The sequence below is a fragment of the Nanorana parkeri genome, unplaced genomic scaffold (genome assembly GCF_000935625.1).
Source record: "Nanorana parkeri isolate BGI_ZX_2015 unplaced genomic scaffold, ASM93562v1 scaffold337, whole genome shotgun sequence".
NCBI lineage: Eukaryota > Metazoa > Chordata > Amphibia > Anura > Dicroglossidae > Nanorana > Nanorana parkeri.
Window position 1 is genome coordinate 1,014,202 of NW_017306605.1, and position 13,590 is coordinate 1,027,791.

Sequence of the window (13,590 nt, forward strand, 5' to 3'; positions counted from 1 at the left end):
GACTTCCAGCTGCAGCAGCCAGAGGTTAGGGTGGATGAACTGGCAACATAATTTGCCCAGTTCCCAAACTGCAAACAAGCTGAGTTCAGGACAAACTCATGGATGATGACCTGAACCTGCTGCTCATCCCTTTAAAGGTGTGTGTGTACTGTATATACCCAATGGTGTGCACCCGACTCCAGATAAGAGTAAAAACAAGTGGACCTTGCAGGAAGCAGACTTCACAGTCTCTGTCCCTCAATACCTGTCAGCCTTGTTAATAACGGCAGTGACCATAAGCAAGATAGTAAAGTGGTCATTGGAACAGAAGATGCAGTCGATCTGTAAGAGCCCACAAAAGTGTCTGCGTGGAGTTGGATGTGGTACTCTCAACTGATCAATTGGGACCAGTCTGGAGCTATGGGGATCACCAAAATGCCCTCCATCTTGATTCTGTGGAGCAGAAGAGAAAGGAGTTTTGGGGAGGAAAGGCATAGATCAGATTGTAACGATCCTATGGAGCCACCAGAGCATTTCTGCACCTGGGAAAATTATTTCCAGTTTGTTGTTAAACCACTTCCAGGTGTAGAGACCATTCTCACTGATCTAGGAGGCATTGGCTGCAAAATGTTCCTGTCTGTGAATGGTGAACAAAGTGAAAGCCTTTCTTGCTGTAGAAAGAATTCCGTTTTTTCCCCAATGGTTGTCCATGTCAGGATTCATGGCCCTTGCGTACTGTAGGGAACCAAGAAACTAGACGGAAACTTAAAGTGCAGGTTTAAAAAAAAAATAAAAGGGGTTTATTGAAAACTACAATAAACATAAATGGCAAAAAAACAATGGAGAAAGTCCAGAACGTCTTTAGTGGAAAGCCAGAGGTTAGATGCCACAGAGGGCAGTCAGCTTAATCAGGTCACGGAACACAGAGTAGGTTTGGGCTCGATGTTCGGGTCTGGTTAAAGACATTATTTTAGTTTTTTTTCTTGCAACAAATTAAGTGATCTGCTGGCATGACCATATTGGATTCAGGATGTGGATGATGATAAGAGGAATGGAATTTGTTGTTGGAAATAGTTTTTACAGAGCACTTCAAAAACTGATATGACTGAATATCAGATAGATATGACTGAAACCATAAAGTACAAGAACATACAGATGACTATTCAAAGTTCAATTTCTATTGCTTAGGCCTTAGCAAATATTGCTGATTCTTGTACCTTTTAGCAAAATTATGCCTATAGGTCCAAATAGTCATGATCACGCATGGCAATATTTTAAAAGAATAATCATTTGTCCTTTTGTGTTTTTGTATTTTGGTGTATTTTCTTATTTGAAGTTTTTTTTCAGCAAAAAGGTCAAACGGCAGCTCACTGATAAAGTAATGTAATTGATGTAAACGTTTTCATGAATGGACTTTTCTGAGCTGTATTGTAATGCTCAACAAGCTCTAAGAAAGTAAAATAAGGATATGTAGATTGTATGTCATTTTGTGATTTTAGACTAAGTTCAATGAAAGGATTTGATAATCCACAGAATCCATCAATTAAAACAAGCAACAAGCCTTAGACAGAAAATGATGGTATGAACATTACATACCTATTTACCTAAAGCAATTGGAGGTGCCTGAATTTGCATAAAAAGTCCAGTACAATAGTGAGCATTTTAAAATTACTTTTCTAATTTTGCCTTGCAGGGTTTCATGGTGAAATTAGGGGACCATTGTTAACAAATTTCCTCGAATGTAAAAACTCCTAATTTTGAATTTAAATCAAGCATGATGAAATGTTGTGCTCATCCTTACTAGTGTTCTAATTTGGAATAGTACCTCATGCCAATAATCCTAGCAGCTGCTATGTAAAAGCACAAGTCACCCATTTCTTATTAAAGTATTTACCATAGGCATGTAATAGCTTCAAATCATAGAGTAACCTTGTGACTAAGGACTCTTATTACTCGCGTGAAAGCTGTTACTTTGTGATGTTTGTGGCTTTAAATGTGTTAACTGGAATGTTAGCAGTGAAAGTTGGTTTATAGAGTATAGTGTGGTGTGTGCCTTTGATTTTAGTAGAGACTGTGAATATATTCTTGAATAGTCAAAAAGCAGTTAAATCTGCTTTGCGTACACCAAATGCCTTTGCAACCCCATATATTATTTGTAAAAGTAGCTATGATATTATGGCTGCACCTGACCTTTCCAGAGAGCAGAGCTATCAGTAGGAGCCAGCAGCTGCCATGCAAGAAAATCAAATCACTTTTGATGGTGCTCAGAGGGCTGTGTGTGGAAGCTCTTAACTCTGAATGGTTCTTTAGTCTACACCACATCCCCTTCCCCTGCAGTGTTTACAGTGGTATTCACTACAGCACCCATTATCAATCAAAAACCCTGATGGGTCAGAAGGCATGACTACCTGATAAACCAAAGGCTGACAATGCTGTACTGCAGGAACATGTGCAGACACGTTGTTGTTGTTGTAGTTAGATTGTCGGACGTGCAGGGTGGACTAACAATGCTGCCACAGGAATCACTGTGGTTAGCGTTGTCACCTGCAAGATAGAAGTTGAACGTGCTGGCAAGATCAACAGGTAAGTTTTAATAACACAATTTGTCAAACTGAAGTCATTTTACGGTTTTAAAACACTTTTAATACATATTCCTTGTTTTACTGCAGAATTATATATAAATCAGGACTTGCAATTCCTCTGATGCATAGCTTTCATATGGAACCAATAATAATCTCTTCTGCTTAGATTGTGGATCAGAACTACAACTATTGTCATAAACAAAAATCAGTACTAAAAATTCAGCTATACACCATTTAGTAGCTAGGATTAATCTTTTTCTGTCAGCACAGAAATTGCATAATTTGTTGCTTTTGTTGCCTCTCAAGACATCATGGAAATTTAAAAATGTCATAGTAACATAGTCAATAAGGTTGCGAAAAGACTGTTGGCCATTAACTACAATCTTTTACAACTCTTAGGCCCATTTCACATGACGGTCCGATCAACCCACCTGTGAGTGTTTCAGGCAGACCTGATTGGAAGTTTATTAGCCTATTAGTTAGTCTATTAGTCTATGGGCAGCCGAATGTAAATGGATGTGCATTTGTTTGCACCTCTGAGGCCTCTGAACACTGATTGACAGCTTTACTTCCCAGTCCCTCAAATGGACCTAGGTAGGTGGGCGGAGCACACGGACAGCGCAAGACAATATTGTTTAAGCTCTGAGAGAAATGAGCCTGAGCTCAGTGGATAGGCACAAGATTTTAATCTGTTCTGTAAGGTGTAATTCGCTTTTACTAATGTTTTTAAAAATACTGCACAATGGGAAGTACTTTTATATTTTTTGAGTAATGGTGGCAAAATATTAGAAGAGGAAGGGGAGAGTCACAAAGGGAGCCGGCTCCAGCCATCCATCAGTCAGTCAGTTACTTCATCCATCAGGAGAAGTAAACAGGGAATCAGCAGCAGAAAGGGAAAGGGAACAAAATTTATTTCAAAATACAGCAACTATGGAATGGCAACATCTTCTGTTCTTTCACTCATTGAGCCATTGCTAAATCAGGGCTATTGCGTAACAACCGACAACTTTAATACGTCTCCTGAACTTTGAGTTTCTACTGCAAAACAAAACAGATGCCTATGGAACTGTTAGGGCTAACCGGCGTGACATGCCGCCAATGTTTGACAATAAGAAGCTGAAGACTGGAGAAATGGTTGCCTGGCAGAAAGGCAAAATGATGGCACTGCGATGGCGTGACAAGAAAGATATGTGCCTAATGAGTACAGTTCATAATGCCTCCACTGTTATGGTACGCACGAAAGGTGGGAAAGAAATTATGAAGCCACAAGTAGTGATAGACTACAATAACACCATGGGAGGTGTCGACAGAGCCGACCAAGCAATGACATTCTACCCAGCAATGAGGAAACCGCAAAATAAGTACTACAAGAAGATCTTCAGGCACCTTCTTGAGCAATGCTTGTGGAATTCCTACATTCTGCTCAAAAAAAAGAGTGACAAGCCTGTGATTCATTCTGACTTCATTTGGAAAGTTGCCGAACGTATCTTTGTGAACCACCAAACACCATCAATGTCTGTGAATAGAGCTGGACATCGTGCTGTTGGCGTTGTCAACCCGGAACCCCTGACTGGTCGTCACTTGATGCACTACATCCCACCAACCGAGAAAAAGTCAGCACCTACAAGGATGTGCTTGGTTTGTTCCTCGAAGCGAGATGACAGTGGAAAAAAAATCAGAAAGGAAACCAGGTTCCATTGTCCTGATTGTGACGTCGGACTTTGTGCAGTCCCATGTTTCAAAATTTTTCATACCCGGGGTGTTTACTAAACCAATATGCAGTGTCTAGTATTGCAGTGACTAGTAATATTGCACCCTTGTTTGGACAAATGTCAGTGTTTTTGGTTTGATTACATTATTAAATTAAATTTATTATTATATTATTATTTTTTATAATTATATAGCATTATTTATTATATTATAATTTATGATTTCATGTTTCAAACTTTATCATACCTGGGATGTCTACTAGACTCTTGTTTGGACAGATTTAGGAGAGTTATTCCTAAGAATTACAGGCATACAATATAAAACAACAAATTTCCATGCAAAACAATGTATCGCTTTGACATTCAAAAATACTGACATAATCAGACTGCCAGGGAGGTTAAGACTTTATACATGTATAAGTTTTTTTAGAAAGAAGGACACATCACAATATTGATGATTTGTGATTGTTTTTTTTGGTTAAAGCATAATATTGAGCAAATGTTTTATGTATATCACCAATTATTATAAGATTTATGAACATGCTGTATATTTATGGTGTTTTAGTACTACCGTAGAAGTAATATATGATTCATATGTTCACATAATTACTGGGGATTCACACCTGCTTATATTCACAATGCAGTGCTGATCATTGCATCATTTTCTCTGATATTGTTTTCAACACAATTTTTGTTTAATAAAAATTTACATGCAAAAAAAGACTAGGATCTTTGCTTGAACGTGATTGGATAATTAAAGTAAATGCAACTTCACTTTATTTTTTAAGCTCAATGAACATTCATATTGCACAGTGACCAGATTCTAATCCTTTGGTAAATTAACCCTATTGACTTACTGGTGTCACACTTTTGTTTTGCAAAGCTACAGGGCCAGCATAAGCCTGACTTGCTTTGGTCACAGTGCTTTTATGTATGCTTGAAAATATTTATTCTATCTTTTCAGCAAAAGAGTGTTTAGAAGAAGAGTCATTTGAGGCTAGGTTTTAAATCCCAGCCCCTGCTCTAGTAATAAGAAGGGGAAGTTCTCACTCCTTGTATCTCATGGAAACAAAAAAGCTGGTCATGCATAGACAGCCAAGTAATGAACGATTAAACTCTGCACAGATGTCCAAGGTTATTTAAGAAGCAACAAATGCATATTTCATCTAGTCATAAAGCAATAAATATGACAAAGATTGTACATCTTCTTCTGAGAACATTTGCTGTGACAACTTTCCGAATTTTATTCTAATCTTTGAAATGTTAAAGCTGCTTGATTACTTGGCAAAAAAATAAATGCGTGTAAACACTTAAATGAACAAAATATATTACAGGCATTAAACAAGATTACTGGCAGTAAGCTAATCTGCTGGACAAGAATATTTTCATGACAGTGTGGTCTTACACTGCATCAATGCAGCCTGGGACTGTAATTTATTCTGAAATAAAAGGTTGACATGGCCAGCAGAGAGATAATTGCAGTTTTGTGCCAGAGCGATCTGCCTGCTGGTTTAGTGGCTATTTGTCGGAGTGTGTGTTTTAAACATTAGGACACAATGGGGAGCCCTTCACCTGGGCATATCGGCTCAGTATAGGTGTGCTTCATTACACAAGACTGATGAGGTTTACTAAATGTGCTTAACAGCATGTGGAGACAATCCAGATGTTACATTCATTTCCAGAATAGCCTGTGGGAAGAATAATAGCTGCATTTCTTTGTATTTGCATGTAAGATGTCAAAAGTCGTATGTCTAGTACAGGCTGAAGTAGAACTAGCAGTGCTCTCTTGTGATCACTCTTATGTCAGCAGTAAGCACTGTGTACATTCACATGCCTTTTGTGTCGATTTATATGCAAGGATAGACATCACTGATCATTGTGCAAAGCTAAGTTATCATGAAAAATAGTTTAGAGATTCTGGTGTTGAAAGGAACAACCATCTGATGCCTTTGGGAGAAATGTTGCTATATAAAATGGTGCATTTGCTGTTACTTGTATTTTTTCTTTGTTCTTTTAAAAGGGCAATCGCACATAAAAGTATCAAAACTAGCACATTTCTATGAACATGTTTTTACCTAAATAAAGCTAACACATAAAAAAATTTAAAAAACTGAGGGCTCCTGGTTCCACATATTTTATTATTGTTATCAAATTAATTACACAACAGGGGTTCCTTCACCGTTGTTATCTGCAACTTTGAAACCTTGCCTGTCTCCCTTTAGCGTCTGTTTCTAAAGGAGCGTCTAAAAGTCACAAGGATCAATAAATTCACAATCGCATGACAAAACCATTAGGGTATGCCAAAGTACCAAAGACAGAAAAACGGAATTGTTTTAATGATCCACTGGTTATACGTGCATATCATCATTGATACAAGCTGATCCCACAATATACATGAAAGCAGTAAATATTATCACATATAGTAATTAGTATAATATACTGTAGCTCAGATAATTGGTATAAAGCTCCCCATATCATAATGAGATTCACTCATAGCATTGTCCAGTGACTGCTCATTGTGGCTGACGTGTCAGCTATAAGTGTGCTCTATGGTATGCACTTCGTGCTTATAAGCCTATACAAGGTATAACATGGGTTTAAAGGAGAAAATAAAAAATGGAAAGGCGTAATTTGAAAAATGGGGGAGATTAAAGGGACAAAAATGTGTTTGATCGTAGGATACTAAAAACCCAAGCTGTTGTAGAAACCCATGGATAAGTATTCAAAACATCAGGAAATGACTGGGAATGATATTCAGAGATTATTATCTGTCAGACAAAAAACATGTGTAAGACAGATTTGTGTTCAGGCCCCGAGGTGTCACATTGTCCAATGTATATATCCAAAACACCTCTTTGAATAATAACTAGAGATCCCTGTCACCTCCCCTGTGGTTCATCTGTATGTGGTCTATGACCATCCCTCTCAGCTCATGTATCTGGTGTTTACGTTCTATGAAGTGGATAGCCACTGGCTTGTTCTTATCTAGTTCCAGAAATGACTTTTTATAATATAATATAGCTATGATGCTTTTGGAATCATCTTTTTAATGGATCCCTGGTCTTACCCACATACGTCAATGAGCGTGGGCATATGTATTGTATTTAACACACCCTTAGCCACGCCCATTATTGAATACATGTGCTGCTATTATATCACCCTGTAAAATGTCTTCTTGGGTTGAAATCTTTGTGTTTGTGCTGTAGGGACTAGATGTTCTTCTCTGAATGCAATGCTGGAAGCCTAGATGGCATTTTAGGGAAGCTAAATGTATTTAACAATACCTGATGCTGGTTGATAAAACATAGAGACTGAACACAAGAAGTGAAGTGAAGTCACTGGGCTAGAAGTGCTAACCCCCACAGTTACCAATAAGATCTACACTCCAGCAAATTTGGCTTACCCCTTATTCACATCATCAGATATAACTTCCCCAGCATACACTAGACAATTACAGTTTTGTTAGATACCTGTTTTCATGTGTCTGTTGCACATTTGCATGCACCAAAATATGCATCTTGTTAATAATAATGGCACCTCAAGTATGCCATGCAATTTGCATGCCTTTCGTGGATGAATGTCAAGTGTGAATGTGTTTTCTTAAATTAATACCAAATATTTTCAATCAAGTTATTTTCTACGATTTATCCTGAGTACAGGGACCCCAAATATGTGCAGGTTTAATACATATCTCAATATAAAAGTGCATATATTTACTTTTTTCTTGATTTTAAGTATTTCCAGTACAATGGCTGTAATTTCCTGAAAGACTTTGGATGCTGTGATCTGGCATCTGTCACTTCTACAGTGAACTACAGATAGCCATGACTTATTCTTTCACTGAACCACTGTAACTCCGCTATGAAAATTGTAGTGCAAGGGTTTATTATGCTCATGTTTAATCTCCAATTACAAGTGATTATAAGAGATTACCAGTCAAATCCTCCAGGCCCCCCATTGCAGTCTGCAGCTCCCCCATTGAGATCAGAGTGATCTCTGGTGGGTGTTGTAGCTGCAGACATTAACAGGGCTATTCACTAAAGGGTGAAGAGTTTGGAGAAGGCAGGAGAAGTGAACAATCTAGGCCAAAATAGCCGATTTGGAAAAATGGATCCAATTCAGTGCACTTTCCAGTTCAGCTATGTTGTCCTAGATTGTTCACTTCTCCTGCCTTCTCCAAACTCTTCACACTTTTATGACTAGATCTGTAAATATTTACAAATATTCTCCTGGGACCTTGCCAGGAGAATGTAATACCAATCGGATATCACTTCCTCTGGATTACACATCCTGGAGAAAGTGTGGAGCTGTGTTTTTTTTCCTTTCAGCAGAATCACATGTTGACAACAACAAACCCTAAATCCAACCTATTGTCTCTCCACTACTGCATAATTGTGGTAGGTTGTTTTTCTGCCATGACAGCTTGTAATCATGGTAGAAACAATAATATCTACTCATTGGAATCATGGTAGAAACAATAATATATACTCATTGGAAATTGAACAGTATTACCAAAGTCCCCCAAAAAAAAAAGAAGTAACGCTTAACCTCCCTGGCGGTATGATTATTCAGGATTTTAGCATCCCAAAGCGGTACATTATTTTTCATACTTGAGCGATAGCGATTTGTTGGAAAATTCATCATCAGACACTGAAAGTGTGAAAACGAATCGCTGTCGCTCAATTCTGCAAGTGATTCTAACTTACTATCGCTGTTTTCTACCTGGTCTAAAACTGCTTTTGACCTAAATGGACGCTTTTTGGATGCCGTGGATGTTGACAAGTTTCCAGGCAGAAAGAACAGTAAAAGTGCAGGCAGGGCACTGGACAAAGCTATAGGGACAAAATTGAAGTGAAATAGTTTGATACATAAGTGTAATCATAGCAGATTACATTCTATTGTGTGTAAATGTCATGTTTTCACTTTTGAATTTCCCGCCGGCTCAACCCCCCGCTGTGACGCCCGAAAACGAAACTAAAACTCAGATGCCAGCATCGGCCGGCCACGTACAGCAGAGGATAACGCAGGCTCACAGGGACAAGGTAAGTGACACTTTTCTGGCTCGGGGTTACCGCTCTTGGTACTGAAAATTAACCCTGAGCCAGACTCGGGAATATCGCCAGGGAGGTTAAATGCAATTCAAAATGTATACATCAATTCTCATCAATGTCTTTATCTAGATCAATGCTTGTTACTGCAAATGTTCTCCATGTGCTGTGCCATTTTCGTGCGTGTTTTTTTTTTTTTTTTTACTACTGCTGTGCATAATTAATAGAGCCACACTGTCTCATTGATCAGCCCAGTGCTATTAGCTAATGTCTACTGACCCTAAAACATTCATTGTTGAAGGTATAATCAAACAAGAGAAAAGATAGATAGATAGATAGATAGATAGATAGATAGATAGATAGATAGATAGATAGATAGATAGATAGGATAGAAGTCAAAAAGCCTTTACATGCACTTGTGAGAAGAAAACATCAAATTAACAAACCTCTCAGAATACATAAATCAAATGGTTTTTTTTTTTATTTATAAGCATTTATTTGATTAAAAAGCACATACGTTTAGGACATAAAGACAATACTATCAAACGTCTTATCAACAAGTTGACATGCATGTTCAACATTAACTACCCTAAACTACTATTTTATTGTCTTATTGTCACTCCAGAACATAATATATATTTATTTTGACATCTGTGTAGGCCCATGGTAGGATATTGTTCTGATCCTAATATTTATTCAAACCTAAAGTGCAACTGAAGCAAAAACTTTATTTTTAGTTTTGGATGGAGTGGAGAGAGATTAGAACACCTGTCAGTCTGTGCTCCTACTAGAGATACTAGAGCGATATAAACATTTGGGTTGCCATCAGTACAGGAATAGATGGGAAATCTTCCAGTGGAGGCATTTGTCATGGTTACTCTGCTGACTACCAGGGATTTCTCTCACTTTGGAGCGATTTCCTGTTGTTGCTATCAGACAGGACGATAAAAAAAATCTTCCCAGCGGGACAGAAATAGCAGAAAACAAAATCTGATGCATTATAATCCTCCCTTATCCAAAAAAAGGTTTTGGCTTCACGTCTCACGTTTAACTGACACAGCATCTTATGAAACTGATAAAGTAGGAAGGTGTAGGCATCCTAATCTCAATCAATCAATGTTCACTAGTTAATTTTTCCTGATATGACAGTTTGGGAGCATAAACATGTGTAACTTTATACAAACATTATTTCAGAGCCTTTATACTCCCTGCCCAGGAACAAACTAGATGGGGTTGGGCACGACCCCGTTGTCATGGTGCACATCGGCACCAATGACAAAATAGGAGGAAATTGGAGTGTCCTTAAACAGGAGTTCAGAGACCTAGGTGCTAGGATGAAGGAAAGGACCTCCACGGTAGTTTTCTCAGAGATACTGCCGGTGCCAAGAGCCACTCCGGACAGACAGCGCGAGTTGAGGGAGCTTAACAAGTGGCTCCGGAGCTGGTGTCAGAAGGAAGGTTTTGGTTTCCTGGAGAACTGGGCTGACTTCGCAGTCGGCTATCGGCTCTTCAGCCGAGACGGGCTGCATCTTAATGGGAATCTGCCCTCTACGTGAACGATATCTATGGCTTCAGGCTTTCAAATAACAGATTTGCAAAGTGCTAAAAATATTTTTTCATCGCCTAGAATTGCACAGCTGTAAGGATTCATTAAGCAGACTCATAAAAGATCATCATAAGTGAAACTAGAATCTTCATTCTGGATGAAACTCTGACCTTTTTATTGCCAACATCAACTGGAAAAAAGGCATTTTATTAGAATCTTTGCCAGATATCATCCAGGCAATACAGGTATGAAGATTATATTCTCTTCCAGAATTTGGCAGGATCATCTACCATCAACTGCAGGTACCTTTATATTTCAATATAAAGATACCTGCAGTTGATGGTAGATGATCCTGCCAAATTCTGGAAGAGAACATAATCTTCATACCTGTATTGCCTTCACACCTCAATAAACACCCCCATCCAGGATACTATTGTTCCACTGTGACTGTGATCTACCATCAACTGCAGGTACCTTTATATTTCAATATAAAGATACCTGCAGTTGATGGTAGATGATCCTGCCAAATTCTGGAAGAGAACATAATCTTCATACCTGTATTGCCTTCACACCTCAATAAACACCCCCATCCAGGATACTATTGTTCCACTGTGACCCAAGAGGCAGTGAGAAAACCTTCACATTTCCTCAGTTTTTTCAGATGCTTAAAGGAATACAACCCATTTTCACAGTAGCATATTTGCCTTAAAAACATTAGTAGAATGCAGAAAACCAAAGTATCACTTCTGCATTCAGTGATTGGAGGGGAGTTCAGCCTGTGGAAGGGTGCTGATCTCCCACACATTTCCTGCAACATACAAGCAAACAGGTAGCTGCCCAAATGCTTATATGTATCCAAGGTTTCAATCTTGTCAAACTTTTCATAAACTTTTCACCATTGCTCACCCACCACTATGCATCAGCAATCCCTCCTTTTTTGTAAAATCAGCCGGACGGCAAGTAGTTATTGTATGTCCTAATTGCCCTGTCATAAATAGTGATGGGTTGAACATACCCGAGTTCAAATTCGAACTTCAGAACATGGAAAAAGTTTGAATTTAGAACTCAATGGAAGTCTATGGGACAGAAAATCAAATGTCCACATTTTGTAGCTTTATATGCAAGTTATTGGCCATAAAAAGGGTATGGGGATTCAGGTACTGCCCTGGGGAATATGTATCAATTAAAAAAGTTTTTAAAGGAGCAGTGATTTTAACATTTCTTAAAGTGAAACAATAAAAATGAAACATTCCTTTGAATATCATGTCTGGTGGTCCCCTTAAACTGCCTGTAAAGTGGCGCATCTGTACAATGTATAGAACCTGCTGCAGCAAAAATTACATTTGTAATGACAAAAATTACATTTAAAAATAAAAACAAAAGTGTGCGGTTCCCCCGCCCAACAATACCAGACCCTTTAGGTCTGGTAGGAATTTTAGGTGGGACCCCATGTAAAAAAAAAAAAAAAGTGTGTGGGGTTCCCCCTCAAAGTCATACCAGGTCCTTAAGATCTGGTAGGAATTTTAAGGAGGAACTCCACCCCAAAAAATGGGGGGGAATGTGGGTCACCCCTAAAATTCCATAACAGACCCTTGATCTGAGCATAGGCCTGGCAGGGCCAGAAAGGGGTAGGGGACGAGTGAGTACTCCCCCCCTCCCTCCCACACCAAGCCACATGCCCTTGGCAGTGGGAGAGTGCTTTTCCAGAGTGGGGGGAGGGGCACCTAGATGCCACCTCTCCCCCTTGTGAATGAGTAAGAGGTACTTGTACCCCTACCCATTCACTAAAGGGTTAAATACAAATTGTAAATAAAAAGTCCAGACTTTAGAAAAAATGCTTTATTTGAAAAAAAAACAAGACGTGTTTTTGGCAAGTCTTTTATTTAAAAAAAATAATGATCCACTGATGTAATCCAACGTCAATCACGACATCCAGCGTTGTCCAAGACGACGACTCAACAAAATAAAAAATAAAACCATAAAAAATAAAAATAATTAAAAAACCTAATGAACGACATCCAGTCGCTGCGATGAACACCCGCAGCAGAAGGGCATTTTGACAGATGCCGGTAACATAACATCATGACTTTGCCCAATCATGGCACTCACAGTACACTGTGCTGTGATTGGGTAATGCAATGCACCTGACCTGAGGTCAGGTGCATTGCTTTACCCAAGCCGGGCTTTGCAAGGCACTGTGCGGTGCACAGTGCCTTGTGGGGCGCTTGGCGAGCAAATAGCCCGATGAACGCCCTGATAGTTCGTGTGTTCACCTAGCGATGCTCGAGTTTTTTTTTTTTTACAGTCACTACTGTCTGTTTTATATTAACTTTTCTGAAAATATTTTCTTTATCATTGTCTTTTTTTAATTAAAACTATGTGGTATTACTGCCTGGCAAAGGTTCAGTTAAGTGCTACAGCAGATCTCATTCTGCTGGCACTTAGAATTGTGTCCTGTTGTCCAATCATCACATTCTGGTGGCAATGGAGGGATCTCTGCCATTGTCACAATACACAATAAAAATATTTTACTATGAAAAGTATCAGGACTCTTCATTCTGAATGGTAAAAATTTTTTCCCATTGTTACATTGTCTGCTTTCATCGATAATGTTGCATCCAATCCAGTTATTGCAAGATCTCTAGCCTTCTACATGGAGCAGCATGTAGCATAACATTCAGATTTTCAAATCTGCCAAAAATAAATGTGTATATATTTTACACATA